Source organism: Mycteria americana, chromosome 11 (genome assembly GCF_035582795.1).
Source record: "Mycteria americana isolate JAX WOST 10 ecotype Jacksonville Zoo and Gardens chromosome 11, USCA_MyAme_1.0, whole genome shotgun sequence".
Taxonomy (NCBI): Eukaryota; Metazoa; Chordata; class Aves; order Ciconiiformes; family Ciconiidae; genus Mycteria; species Mycteria americana.
In genome coordinates, this window is record NC_134375.1 from 22,739,460 (window position 1) to 22,754,136 (window position 14,677).

Consider the following 14,677-nt stretch of genomic DNA (forward strand, 5'->3'; position numbering starts at 1 on the left):
CCAAGAGGCTTTCTATATGCAGCCCACGAGCTGGATGCGTACTTCCCAGGAGGAGGGTGCACCCTGTCCTTCCCTTGAGCTCCTGCAGCCAAGGGAGCAATATCAAGACTTGGACTGGCCGATGCCCGGGATGGAGACCAATGCACAGCCCACGGCTGACCATCCGCACAGGACACAGCCTGCTGCCTCGCCATCCCGCTTCAGGAAGCGTGTCCATCAACACACATGGAGCGAAACACCTCACCCCGAGCCCCTCTGCGCCTCTCGTCATGCTGCAGCAGACTGTGGCTCAAGGCGCCAGGACCTCAGCTACGGGACTGTGGCTTCCTACTATCGACACCCAGGCCAGCTCAAGGCTTCACACCCCAGACTGATGTGAATTTTGCCACCTCGATCGGGACCACTTAACAACATTTTGTCCCCAGCTTCAGAGCAAAGAAGTCCAGACCAAGTCCCCTGAAGGCCACCTTCCACCTTGGCTTTGGTCCATGAGCTCCTGACCAAGTTCTCACACCCCATCAGTCCACTGCCCCATGCAAGCGTCCCAAAAACCAGCTGTGCTGGCAGAGGTCACCTCGGTCCAGCTGGAGCTGCAGAGAGCCAGAAGGTCACCCACAAGCCAGTCTCCCAACAGCCAGCACAAAGTCCAACGAGAGGTCCTCTGGCCACCGCCGTCCTTCCCTTGCCTGATCTCACGCCCTGTGGCGTAACGCATCGCTCCTCGCTCCCGAACCCGTTGCTCCATGTCCTTCACGGGGCCAGGGCAGCCACAAACACAATCCGATGACCTGACCCTCCCCAGATCACTGCACCTCTTCCAGCCCGGCTCTCCGGGGAGGGCTTCCCCTCTCCAACACACACACACACACCTCCGCACCTCCTAACCGCCTCCGCAAGGCAGGCGGGAGAGCCGTGCTTCCCCCAAATCTCAGAGCGAATCCGGGGAGCTCCCGCTTTGCAACAAGGCACTGGCCCAGGAGGATTCGCGGGCGCTGGACCCGCTCTGCTCCCAGCAAAGGGAGGTCGCTCCGGAGCTGGCTTAGTCCTGGCTGAGCTGAAATTCCTGTGCTTCCGCCTGGCCCCACGCTGACACCAGCGCTCCGGCTATCACGTGGCAAGCTGAATGCGACCGCCACCGGAGTTAGGTTCGATTAAAACAGACCACAAAACTTCTCCAAATGAGGTTTCACCAGCTAAACCTCACACCATGCCTGCCTGCCTTTCCCCCCAGATCTCCCATTCTTGCCTCTTTCCCATCCCAGCCGTGCTGCCCCGAGCACCGCTGCTGGAATCAGCTCAGGTCCAGCTCCGCTTCCCCTGCGGAGGTCCCAGCTCAGCACGGCCCCGTGTTTTATTTGCCCAAGGTGGAGCAGACCCAGGAGCAGCGAGTCAGCCCGAGAGCTAGCGGAGCCTCGCCGGGCAGCGGGACGGGCAGAGAGGGGAAGGGGAAGAGCCCGAAAGCCTCCCCGCAGCTGGACCACCGCAGGGAAAACTGCTCCGAGAGACTAACGGGGTCTTTGTCTGCAGCAGGACGGGCGCAGGGCATCTGATCGAAACAGGGAGGCACCGCAGGCAGCGTGGCAGGGGCTGTGCCTGCCCTCTGCCCTCCTGCTGGCAGTGCCGCCCTCGCCAGCAGCACCGGCACGGCCCCCCGCTCCGGCACACCTCCACCCTGGCTGCCCACGGCGAGGGGGTCTTACCCAGCCGACCCGGGGCCGAGCAAACGTCAAAGAACGGGCGCGGCGCTGCCCAAGAAGCGCCGGCTGGGACAGAGAGCAGAGCAGCGCTGCTTCTCTCCCTGCAGACCCTGGTTGCAGCTCCGACCCGCGCTGGGCACAGGCGTGCTGCTACGGCCCGATGCTGTGCGCGAGGGGCCAAGACCCCGACGGGGTCTTGTTAGCGTAACGGATCTACTTATTCGCCGCAAAACCAAGAGGACGCGACTGCCTGCCTGCGCTGGGAGGGCTGTCCGAGCGCCTCTGCCAAAAATCCACTTTCTGCTAACGAAGGGGGCTGGATGGCAGCTCCAGCGAGCGCCGTCACCCCACAGAGGGCCGGGGAGCCGAGCAAGGCACGCCCGGTGAGCCAAGAGACGTCCTGCTCCGAGGCCGGTGCGAGCTGACGCGCGCCCCTGGCACCCGTGCATCCCTCCCTCCCTCCCTCCCGCCTCGCGCCCACGCAGGCACGAGGCCGTGCAGAGCAGGACCTCTCCCGCGTGTGCCGGCAGGCCCGCGGGCACCGCCGCCGTGCCGATAATAAGGAATAATAGCGGGTGTCGGTGGAAGCCCGGGCTGCCGGCGGCGTCACAGGCTCGGCGGCGGCTCTCCTTCGGAAGCTGCGCTGCCTTCCTGCCTTCCTCCTCCCCCATTTCTTCCCGATGACATCAGCCTGAAAAACAGGTTCTTGACTTCAGAAGGGCTCATCGGGCCGATTCTGGTCCTGCCGGAGAGGGGAGAGCCCCCCGTGACCCCGGGAAGGATGCAGCCAGCCAGGGGCTGGACCCCGAGATAAGCAGCGGCAGGCAGGCAGGCGGCGGGCAGGGACCCTGCCAGCATGCCGGCACTTCTAGGAACCAGAACCACCAAGGAGGAGATAGGGGTGGAGGGAGTGCGACGCTGCGGAACAGATTTTAAATGTTTTACAGAGGCCTCGGCAGCTGTAAGCTTGAGCTTGGGCTCACGCCCCGGCTCTGCCACTGCTCAGGTACGGGGCAGCCCGACCCACCCAGCACAAAAGCCAAAACCCAGGGCCGGCTCCTGGCCCCCTCCGGCTCCCAGAGACAGACAGCAAGTCTTGCCGTTACAAGACAGGACTTAACACCGCCCAGCAAAGCCTGCCGAGGGCCACAGGGCTGGACTCGGACCAGCAGGGAACATGATTCTGCGAAACATCCTGCCCACCGGCCAAGCTTGGAGATTATTTTTAAACTCCTGCTAAAATATTTTTGGGTTTTCCTCTTCCCCTGTTGAAACTAACAGTCTGCACAGGAAGACCGAAGCGGCCGCCCGTACGCAGAGCATGGCCGCGTGCACAAAGCAAACAACTTATTGCCATTACAATTACCTGCGATGTTATCGGCGGCTCTGACGGGGTCGGCATTCGCAGAAGGAAATGTGTTTTTCGCATCGGGTCATTCGAAATGTGAGACCATCCTTCCTCCCACCCTGCCCGAGGAATCAGCCACCAGCAGTACCCACTCGTGCCTATGGGACATTAACGGGGGGGGGGGGGGGGGGGGGGGGGAACAGCCCCTGGACACGGGGCTGCATCACGCAGGAAATTTCTTCCCCCAAACACAAGCACCGAGGGGAATCTGCCTCTCCTCTCGCCAGGGATTTACTTCTGCAAGAGCCTGAATATTTTGACACACAAGCAGTTGCTTAACTAAGCACGTAAAGCACAGGGACTCGCTGGGCTCCTACAACGAGGTTTGCCTGGATCGGGGTAGCGTCGGTCGTGTCCGGGGCCCGATCCTCTGCGATAGCAGAGGATCGGGCCCCGGACACGACCGACGCTACCCTGGAGGGGCTCGGAGCATCCCGGCAGAGCAAGCATCCCAGCCGGCTTCCCGGTAATGGTAGGAAACCAGCCCTGCTCCTAACCCCTCACACGCCAGACCGCAGCTCTGCTCCACCAAACTCCCAAGAAAACACAAATCGCTCAACATTTATCAGTTCAAAACACCCGTGCAATTAGCAAGATTTTTTTTTTTTTCTCCCTCCAGTATAATTATATACATTTTAATGCAATTACCGCCCCTGTATTTTGTACATTAAACAGTAGGCAACCGAAGGAAGAGAGAGGCTTTATTTTTCTTGGCTTCGCCTTCCTGAAAATAATAGTATATTGCAAAACAGCTCCGGCAGAAGGGTTTATCTTCACCGGGGAAAGAGGGGGAGCAGATGGAAAATGGGAAGGGGGATGGAGGGATCTCCCGAAGGGAAAGCAGGGATTGCAGTGCTCCTCCATACTGCCCTCACCCTCCAGTCCCTACGCCTACCTACACCTGGAAACTGTCCTCAATACCAGGGGCAGGACTCGGAAACAGCCTCAGCCTCCGTCCTCCACCGCCGAAGGAAAGGAAAACCAAATCAAGCAAATGGTCGTCGGTTACTCAACCCCTGAAGCTGGGGTCATTAGCCAGATTAAAGTTCCTGAGCTCTGGCCGGCAGCACGGATAGCAAAGTGCGGCTAAACTGCCCAAATTGGATTACTACCGCTCCCAGGTCTCCGTGCCAAGTTGGCCAGCGGATTGCGGGATGCTCGAGATGGGGAGGCGGGCGCCGAGCCCCGGGGCTGATCCGCAGGCTGCTGGGGAGGAGGAAGAGAGATGGGGAGGAGATGGTCCCCGCACAGCGGGTCCCCCAGAGCCCTGCAGCCCATCCCCGGCGTCCTTGTCATGCTCTCACCCCGGGCACTTTCTCCAGTGAAAGTCCTCGCAAGCTCAGCTCAAGGAGCAAAGAGGATATCGCGCCGTGGCTCGCACTGGGCCCCGGATCAACCCCAGCGATAACAAATCGCTGCGGTTCAGGCGGCTCGCAAGGGTCTTGGCCCCTGGGCACAGACCAGCAGCAGCCCACAGGGCAGGGGTGGACTCAGCCCCCGTCACGCCAAGGCACCCGGCACCATAAGGACAGGAGGGTCACCCAAAATAGTCCACTTTGTGCCGCGCAAAGAGACTTCAAAGGAGAAAGGAGCGAAAGCGTTTGTGGAGCGCGAGCCCAACGGTCTGGATGTGGAGTTTTTCTCCAGACTCAAACATCTTAGCGCACCGGCAACAAGGAGGAGGAGGTTTGCCAAGCCTTGGCTAAAGGGAAAATAAACTTTTAAATGTTTTTAATTCAGGGTTTTAAGTGGTGGCTTCCACCTGGAACAAAGGCTGGAGGCAGCCACGGATGCGGGATGCTCAGAGAAGCAATGCAAGCAGGGACACCGCCCCGTGCCCAGCCGCGCTCCGGCAAGCTGGTGGGAAGACGCGCGTTTTGGCTACACGACACGCTGAGCGCAAGCGAGACGAGCTGTGTCTGCCCGTGCCTGGCACAGAAACCATCAAGATGTATTTATTAGCTGGAGCTTTTCTCCTCCATGATGCACAAGACATTTGCTCAAACTTGGCTTCCAAGCATTGGCCACGTTGGGGTATCTCCACGGCTTCCATGCCGCATCCGTGGCCAGGACTAAGAGGGGCACGGCTGATGGTGCAGGTCAGAGACTTTGTCACAGCACGTGTGTTCTCACCACATACCATCCATCTGTAGTGGGACGTTCCCCATAGCACTGCCCAGAACGTGGCGTGGGCTACAGCCAGAGAAGGTGGTGGTTGTCTCCAGCCGGAAGCCAAACCAGCCACCCCAGCGCTGGACAGTGGCAAACACTCGCTCCTCCCCATTCCACGTGGAGCCACAGCGCTCAGCACCTTGCTGGGAAAACAGGCCCCAGCCCAAACCCAGGACAGGTGAGGGATCATGGGCCATGCTGAACCAAGCCCCCCATCACTCGTGATCCCCCGCCTCGTCCCCAGGACCTTCCTCCACACGCGTGGCACACCGCTGAGCAGCTCACCAGCCCAGCACTGGCCAGGAGCCCTCTGCCCACTGGTTTCTTCCATCCATACAGCACAAAAGCGTCTAACGGCACAATTTGGAGAAGGTATCGCAGAGAGCAGCGACCCCAGGTCTCCACGCAGGAGAGACCACCCCCCAAGGTACATCCCACCAGCCCAGGTCAACGCAAAATCTGAGCTTGCGGGCAGCAAGGATGGCACACGGGCATCGGGGCGACCCACACCCACCTTCCCATTGCCATACAGAGGGATGGCACCGCCGGCGCTGCCCTATCCCTTCCAAGGTCCACCTTCCTTCTGTTGTGCCAGGGGTGCCGAAAAACACGACTGACCCCTCACCGCCGACACACGTGACCGCAGCACCGAAACTCCCTACACGGAGAGGCGGTCGCAACAAAGCCCTGCGGGACTCAGCAGAAGCCCGATGCCGCGGGCAGGCTCCCCTGGGTTTGCAGGGAGCTGGCAGTGCCAGCACCGGGCTCTCCTGCTCGGAAATTCCCAGCTCGGGGCCGAGCCCGGCTCTCGCCGGTGGTTAGTGCTACAGCCGGGAGTGAGGCAGGCAGCAACAAAGGCCCTGACCCGCGCTCAGCCCAGAGAATAAACACGTACAAGTTTCCTTCGTTAAGCCTGATCCCAGGGCCGGATCCTTCCCTTTGTTCAACGGATGCCAAACACGGCGAACCCACCGAAATAAATTGCCTGGCGTGACATTTACACCCGGGGAGCAGGGCAGGGGCCGGCCGCGGCTGCTGCCGGGATGGAGGAGGGGAGGCAGCCCTGCCAGCACACAGCAGCGCCGCTTTTATTACCCTCTTCCATTTCGGCTGCGCAAAGCTCCGGCGAAACAACGCTCGCCCGGAGCTGCCGGCGTGGCCCTCGGCCCCGTCTCCACTGGAGTTCGGAGGTTTTTTCTCTCCCACAGGGCCCTCCGCCTCGCACGGGAAAAGGGCTTTGTGTTACGGAGAGGCGCAAGGGCTCTTCTCCACGGCTCCGTGCACAGCCCGAGCGTGCACGAAGGCGGATGCCTCTGCTTTGCTGCAAATCCGATGCATCTATTAAAGAAAAAAACAAATAAGCCAAGAAGGGAAAACTCTCGCTGGTGCCGCTATCGCCGTGCTAACAAAAACAACGCCACCAAAACTTTAATCTTCGGGATACCAACTGCAGAAAGCCCAGCCACCCAACGGAGCGGGAGCCAGCCAGCCCCCGGCACTGCCTCCCCACAGCCCCGAGGAAGCAGCGCGCCCAGGCTCACCGCTCTCGGAGCGGCGGCACCGGCAGCCGAAGCCGCAGGCGGATGGGGAGCACCGGCTCACACGCGCGATCAGGTATTTTGGATCCAAACTTCCTTACCAGCCTTCCTTACGGCCCCGTGCCGCCGCGCCGCTGCCAGCACCGGCATCCACCGGCACCAGCAGACCGCACCGCGGCGAGCGGGCAGAAGCAAAAACCTTCCCCCCTCGCAGCCGCTTAAGAAATTATCCGTGCATCCTCCCAGAGGCTTCTGCCCCGCTGCTTTTCCTTGGCTTCTCCACCTTTCCATCCCGTTCGGTCACCAGTGTCTTGAGAGAGAGAGATCGAGTCACTCATTTTACCCACTGAGTATATACAAAAGACCCTGAGATTGTTCAGGAAGCAATTAGCCGCTGTTCAGAGGAAAATGGTGTTTTCAAATGGATAACCTTTGATGTAGTCAATAGCCTCAGCTCCTCTTTTTCTTTTTTTTTTCTTGCAGCCACACACAAAAGAAATTTAAAAAAAAAAAAAAAGAAAGAAATCCAGCAAAAGGCTGGTAATTCACCCCGACACAGCCCTCGCTCAGCAAAAAGGGATTTTCTCGCAAGCCGGAGGAAAAGCCGTTTTGGAAAGGCAGCTCATCTGCCCAACTTTTCTCCCCTCCGTGTCCCAGAGCACACGAGAAGGATCATGAATATTCATCCCCCGTTAGCAGGTTCTGCTTTTGTTTTGTCCTCCCCAAAGCAGGAGGAAGGGGGGAGCTAACAAGTGAGGTTAATGCCTGCCTTTTTTCTCCCATCCATCTCCTCTTTAACCAGTGACCTTCATGTTAAGCCCTGTTTACACACCAGCCCCCCTCCCCTGGCTCCCCCCACCCCGGCGCTCAGCCAGGGGCAGAAGGAAGAATTTCCCCACAAGGAGGACAAGGAAGAAGAAAAAAAAAAAAAGAAAAAAAAAAAAGGGATTTCGGGATTTATTTCAGCATGCCACAGAGATTTTGCAAATCCCTCCCCGCTCGCACGCCGGAGCTGCCATGTGTGTTTGCAGGGTAGAAATTGGAAAGGCAGAGGGGTCAGGGACACCGAACGTGCAGCCAGCCGGCTTTATTTGCCACCTTCCACGTTAATATCGGAGGCGGCAGGCGCGCACCGGCACGCACCCCGCACACGGGTATCGCAGCCTCCCACGCCTCGGTCGGAGAGGTGCCCAGGCGCTGCGCTGCAAAACTACAATACGATCACAATAGTCACGATTACAAGGAGGGCGACGGCAGCCATCCCGCAGGGCACCCCGCTTCGCTGGGCACCCCTGACCCGCTCTGCCAGCATCCCCACGGCATGCCCTCGCCGGCTGCTGGGGAACGGCGGCTCTGCGGGTTTCGGGGCGAGCCCAGCCCGGATGCCGCGCCCCGGCGGGATGCGGGGAGGCGAGAGCGGGGATGCGGGGACGTGAAGCGGCGGGGATGGCAGCGAGGATGCGAGCGCGGATGTGGGGCAGCACGATGCGGGGATGGCAGCGAGGATGTAGGGACAGCAGCAAGGATGCGGGGCAGCGCGATGCGGGGATGGCAGCGCGGATGCGGGGATGGCAGCGCGGTCGCGGGGATGGCAGCGAGGATGCGGGGATGGCAGCGAGGATGCAGGGCAGCGGGGATGCGGGGCAGGGCGGATGCGGGGCGGCGAGCCCGGGAAAGGCTGCTCCCCGCTCGCGTCTCCAGCGGTGCCGGACCCGGGTGGGCAGCGGGGCGGTGGGCTCCCCGCGGTGCGGCACCGGGGAAGGAAACCTCGCCGAGACCCGGGGCGGGCGGGCTGCGGGAGGGAGGGAGGCAGGCAGGCGGCCAGCCCCGCCGCTGCGCCGGGCAGGGAGGCACCCCCGGCCCCGGCACCCCCGCGGGACCGCCCGCCCCGGCCCGAGCAGCTCCGAGCAGGCAGGCGGCCCCCGCCCGGTCCAGCCCGCACCTGCCCGGTCCCCGGCACCCCACTGCGAAACCCGGGCGGGGCGTGGGGCGGGTAAGGAAAAAGGCTCGGTCCCCGGCGGGGTTCTGTCCCCCCGCGGGAGGCGGATCCCGCGGCCGCGCTCCCGGAGCCGCGGGGCGCAATGCGGGCTGGCCCCGGGCGGCAGCAGCGCGGCGCCGGCCCGGCCCGGCCCAGCCCGGCCGCCGCGGCCCCTCCGCGCCCCGCGACGGGCCGCCGCTGCCCTGCCCGGGCCAGCCCCGCTTCGCCGCCGCCGCCGCCGCGTGTTTTTGGGGGCAATAAAGACAAATCCGCGTATTTTTAACAAACGAACCCCTCGGACGCATAAAGGCACGCGCCGCGCCCGCGGAGGAAAGTTGCAACCGGGTTACTCACGGCTCCGCTCCCCGCTCGCCTCCGCCGTGCCAGCCATAATTGCATTCCACACCGAGCCGCCCGCCGGGCCGCCGCCGCCGCCTCCTCCTCCTCCTCCTCCTCCTCCTCCTCCTCCTCCTCCGCGCCCGCCTCCCCCCGCCGCCGCCGCCCGGGGCTCCGCGCCCACCGCGCCCGCCTCGCTCGCGCCGCCGCCGCCGCTGCCCCGCATGAATGGGACGGGGCGCGGGGCCCCGACGGAACGCCGCCCGCCGCGCGCCCCCGCCGCCGCGCGCACGCGCACGCCCGCACCGGCGGCGCGAGGGAAGGAAGGCGGCGGCGACCGCGCGCGCCGCCTCCAGGGGGCGCCCAAGGGGGAGGGGGGGAGGTGGGCGGAGCCTCCCCGCCCCCCGCCCGCCCTTAAAAGGGCGATGCCGCGCGGGGGGCGGGGGGGGGTCTAAAAGCGGCCACGGCTCCGTGGGCACCCAGCACCCCACGCGACGCGACCGGGCCGTGGGGCCGCCGTGGGGCCGGGACCCACCTGAGGACGGAGCAGCGCGGAGGGTCCTCCTCGGCCTCCCCTCTGCAGCCCACCGTAGCACTTCGCTCCGCAAGGATGTCCGTTCAGCATCTTTCCACTGGCACTGCATCCACTCCAGCTAAAAATAAAATTACAAAGGAGAAAAAAATAATGAAAGCCATAAAAAAAAAAAAAGATTAACTGAGGGGCTGAGGTGATCATTTGTCTTTTTTTAAGCACACTCGGTGCCAGCCGCTTGTGTCACCTTCGTTCCCCCACCCTTACGCTCTCTCCCTTGCTTTTCCCGCTTACCACGCAGCCACGGCTTCCCTTCCCGGGGACAGCGGGGCTCCCCTGCCTGCCCCTGCCTGCCCCCAGCACAGCACACCCCCCTGCGAGGGGGTCCTGCGTGTCTGTGTAGGCCCTGCAGAAATGCTCCACCATCTCTCAGTTGGGAAGGGACCTTTGTGAAGACCAACAGAAATATATATAGTGTTTATAATCAGGACCTCCACCGATTTCCTGAGCGACCTTTGGGATGGAAATGGCAGGGAGTGCCTCTACCCGGACCTGCCCACCAGGAGATGGAGCCGCAGGCGGTTGTGGTTTACCAAGACCCACCGTGCGCTGCAGCACGGGGGCCATGGGCTCACCTCTCCACGGGCAATCGGTGCAAGGTGGCTTCTTCACCCAGGTTTTCATGGGTGCAACCAGTCAGATCTTCATCCCCACCAACTTGCAGCACCGGGACACACTTTGGACGGGGACGTACCGTTGGAGTTTGGGAGTTGCCCCTGTCCGTGATGGAAGGTGGGAACGCGTGGGTAGACCTCCTCCGCTGGCATCCCGGCGGGCACGCGTGGGCCAAGCTACGAGCGCGTGCACAGCTCCTTGCCCCGGCTGATGGGAGGAACTGGCTCCCTAAGCCGTGGACACCGGGAAGCCTCCTTCGGCAAGAGCAGCGCAGAGGCCGCTGCGGGTCCTTTGGGAGAGGACGCGGGAGGAGAGCAGGGGGCTCCCGGTGAACCTCAAGCACCACAACGGAGAAGGAAAGGGACCCTCGGAGGCTCCAGCAAGGGTAGGAAAGAGTACGGAGTGGAAAATAGCCGAGTACAACAATGTGCTCTTTCCTTCCTCAGCACCTTCAGCACCCCAGTGCTCACACCTTGCTCAAAGCCCACCTGAGAGCAAAGGTGACATCCCCGCGACTCGGACAACAGGTCCCTTCCGACGCAAGCAGGGTTTTCTCCTCAGTTATCCCCCCACCCTGCCCTCGCCAGCATCCGTCTCCAGGAGGAGCCCGGAACGGGCGCATTCCCCTGGGACGCGGCGTCGGTGCCTGCCGTTCTCCCACCTCTTGTTTGTGCACAGACACACATGGGGCCCAGACTTAAAAGCTTTCGAGACGGAGGAGAAGAGAAGGAATCGGCGAGCTCTGCCAGCAGGGAAGTGGCTGAGGTTTGGATCGCTTCCCCTGGATTGAAAGAAACGCTCCCCCCCCCCCCTTTTTTTTTTTCCTTCCTCCAGGAGACTAAATTTAGTGAATTCCTTTCACATTAAAAACTTGTCAGGTATTCACATCCAAAGAGGCTGCTGCTTGGGTCTCTCAGGGGAGTTACCGAGACAGTGAAACCTCTTAAATGTATAAAGAAGAAGGGAGAGATATTCAGGCAGTCTCCCATAACTGCTTTTAAATCTGCCCTCTCCCAGGACCGGTGCACGGACACCTTGGTCCCACGGCTGCCATCTCCTGCCGTGGACGCAAGAGGAGAGGGATGAATTCTCCCCCCCCCGGGGCAGGACCGAGCGATGCCGCAGCACCGACTCCTGGGCCACCGCTGCCATTCCCGTGTCCCCCTGCCCAGCACCAGTGGGAAGGGAGCTGGAGGGATTTATTTTTGCTGAAAGATGGATTGTCAACATCCATCGACCCTCGAGGGAAACCAAGGTGGGGGAGCCGAGAAAAGAGCGGGCATCCCGGCTGAGCCGCCAAGGAGGGTCCAGCCCTGAGAAAGAGGAATAATTAAAAAAAAAAAACCAGCAAGAAAACCCAAGCATCCCCCATGCCAGAAGCCCAGCGCAGGGTGAGGGAGGGAAGGGCAGGGGAGCATCCCGGGTGGCAAGCAGCCCCAGGCTCACAGTGGCCCACCGAGCTCACGCAGCCGGTCCGACGGCTTGTCCAGCACCGTGCCTGGCGGGCACTGGGACACGCTTGTCACTCAGGTGGCTTCCCCCGGCTCTGGGCACCTGGCCCCCGCAGAGAGACCCTCGTTATCTCAGGAAGCCTGGCCTTTTATCCCGCCTCCCACGGGGCTTTAATTGCTCGGTTCGTTCCCCAGCCGCCTTGTGCGTCCTCAGCCCCCTTCCCTGACAAACCCCCGGGCCTGACAGCCTCGCCGTGCCCCGAGGACGGCCGGCTTGAGTGGCACCTCAAAGGCACTCGGAAGCTGCCAGCTCAGCAGGGTGCTGGCAGGCAGGGCTGGAGGCAGAAGATGGCTCCGGTGGCAGCTGGACCCAAAGCCCAAAGGTGAGGGGTTCACCCGGCTCCTTCTCATTATGCTAAAATCCGACTCGGCACTTCTTACCCACAACTTTGACCAAAATTACGCCGAGAGACAATCTGTTCTCGGTGCGTCTTGGTGCGCTTTCCGCACGTTACCGAAGAGACCGAGGGGGATTTTGTTCTCTAAAAGCAGCCTAATAACTATTTTGTAAAAAAAGAAACTAACTGGGAGAGGATTAGGTTGCTGGAGAGAGCCTGAAGAGATGGGGAGGCTCTTCTGCTCAGCTCACCGCGTTAACCCAGTCCGAGTGCTGAGGGGCTAAAAATAATCGGCGAAATTCATGATTTTTCAACTGTTTGCAATTTTTGCCTGCTAAAAACTTCTGCTAAAAGGCAGACTCCCGCAGGGTGCACCCGGGTCCTCCAGCACACACCACCTCCCTTGGTTATCGGACCCCCCAGAGCCTGCAGCCACGGTTTAAACCCCCCGTGCTGAACAGCGAGGTGGGGGGATGCGATAAATCCAGCGGCCTCAGCGCCGAGGCTTTCTGGGCTGTGAAATCCGGCTGGCCCAGGGAACAGCCTGCAACCCAGACGTGGGCTTTGGGGACCTTCACACCCAAACTCCGCAGCTCAGCTCTGCCCAGCCAGTCTCGGGGCAGGGGCTCCAGGAGGAGATCAGCTCGGCCCAGATGTCAGCAATGGGTTTTTTTTTTTTTCCTCCTCCCGTCCTCGCAGACGTCTTTGCTAATCAAGGCCCAGGAACAGAAGGGCTGGGCAGACCGGCTGGAGAGGCAGCGCTGGATCCAACCGGAGGGTTTGTCAAAGGTTTCCAGGAGGCATCAGCAGGGCTTTAAGCTTCTTGACAGCCGGGATAACAAACTGCATCTGCAGAGCTTTGGGGACCCGGGGTGACATTAAAACGGGTCGTGAATAGAGCCATTTTTCAGGGGATCGCAGCTGCAGAGGCAAGTGGGGCCAGCGGGCAATCGGTGCTGAGAAGGCACCTGGGGAAGGGACCCGGGGTGGCACCGGTGCTGTCACCAGGGCGGTGTGTGTTCCTCTCCCGGCTCTGCCCGACAAGGAAAGCACTTTGCTGCCTGTCAGCAACAGCTTTTATTTTGCGCCAGCCCCTACGGGCACCCTCCGGATCGGCGGGGTCCGCAAAACATCACCGGCCAGCAGCCCTTCCTCTGCCCCGCTGTGCCTACGCTCCTTAAAATGGGGAATTTTCTATCAGAGGCCTCGGCGGGCAGGCGGCGTCGCTGTTAATTACGGCAAGAAGCTCGCCCTTGGCCGGGGCTGGGAAGGAAGAGGTCTGCGGGCAAAGCGGGTCGCCTGGAAGAGGGTCGGGAGAAAGAGGGGTCTGGGAGCATCCTTGCTTCCCCAGCCTGTCGCACTGGCAGCGATGCCCCCTTTGATGTGGGAAGAGGTTTGGTGCTGGGAGCTGGGGCTGTGGGACACGCTCCGGGCGACCCTGCCAGGTCTGTAACGGGAGGGCTGGGCATCGACGCCAGCACACGGGACCCTGGCAAAGACACACAACCGCAACGGGAGAGGACGGACACCCAGCGGGACGGCTCGCCCTGCTCTTCTTGCTGGTATCCACCAGCCGACAAGCCACGCACGCACCAGTCCTTCGCTGACGGGCAGGGAGGTCCTGCGGAGATCCCCCCTGGCCATACCTGCACCAGCTGAGCTCCTTCCCGGCTCCTTCATCCCTCGGCCCCGTGACTCACAGTGGTGCTTAATTAGCAGGCAGCCTGGTGCAGAAACCTGTCAACTCCTCCGAGACAACCAGCATTTCACGTTAGCTGCCCTGGGGCTGTTCGGCAGGAACAGCTCGCTCTCCGTATTGATATTCCTTCATCTCAGCCTATTTTCCAAGCCGTCAAGCTGCCATCTCAACCCTCCCAGGCCCGGCAGCGCCGGGGAAAGCAGCCTCGTGTCCGTCAGCTCCCGGACTCCAATCCCACCTTTGCAGCTGCTCAGGAGCGCTGGAACCACTTTGTGCTTCCCCCCGGTAGCCTGCCAAGGAAATCAGGTAGCCCTTGATGAGCCAAACCCCGGTGTCCCCGCACAGCATGCACCAAATGCAGACTTTGAGTTGGGGCAACTTTGAAGGTAGGAAAGAAAGTCACTGCCCGAGTCCCAGCTCCGCAGAGAGGCTCCAAGATGCGGACCTCCGCCACCGTGGACGCGGCATCACCGCCCCAGCCGTGGCACGGGAACGCCCACCCCGCTGGGAGCCACGGCGATAGCCGGTAAAGGCTACGTGGCTGCTTTGATTGATTGCAGCCGGCAGAAGGGCACGGTGCCATCACCAGCGTGTTTAGAGCCAGGGGCTGTGACGCAGCGGTGCACCGTGGCCGCTGCGCTGGGTCCTGCGGCAAGTTACCTGGGGTGGGCTGAGGTTCGCAGCCAGTCTTGCAGAGACAGGAAAAGGCAGGACAGCTTGACCTGACGGTTCTAATTGAGGTATAAAGAGATCCCCTGTTAATTGCAAAAAGCGTTAACTCTGAAACCTAATG

At 61.6% G+C, this 14,677-nt stretch overlaps 1 protein-coding gene across 1 annotated transcript in view; it reads right to left on the minus strand.

Moving 5' to 3' along the window:
* The window catches only part of PLXNA1 (plexin A1), a 124,546-nt gene extending 115,303 nt beyond the window's left edge, over window positions 1-9,243 (minus strand). Inside the window, exon 1 of the mRNA XM_075514506.1 lies at window positions 9,148-9,243. The gene's annotated coding sequence lies outside the window, so the exon portion shown is untranslated. The remainder of the gene's footprint in view (window positions 1-9,147) is intronic.
* Window positions 9,244-14,677: the final 5,434 nt, after the last annotated feature.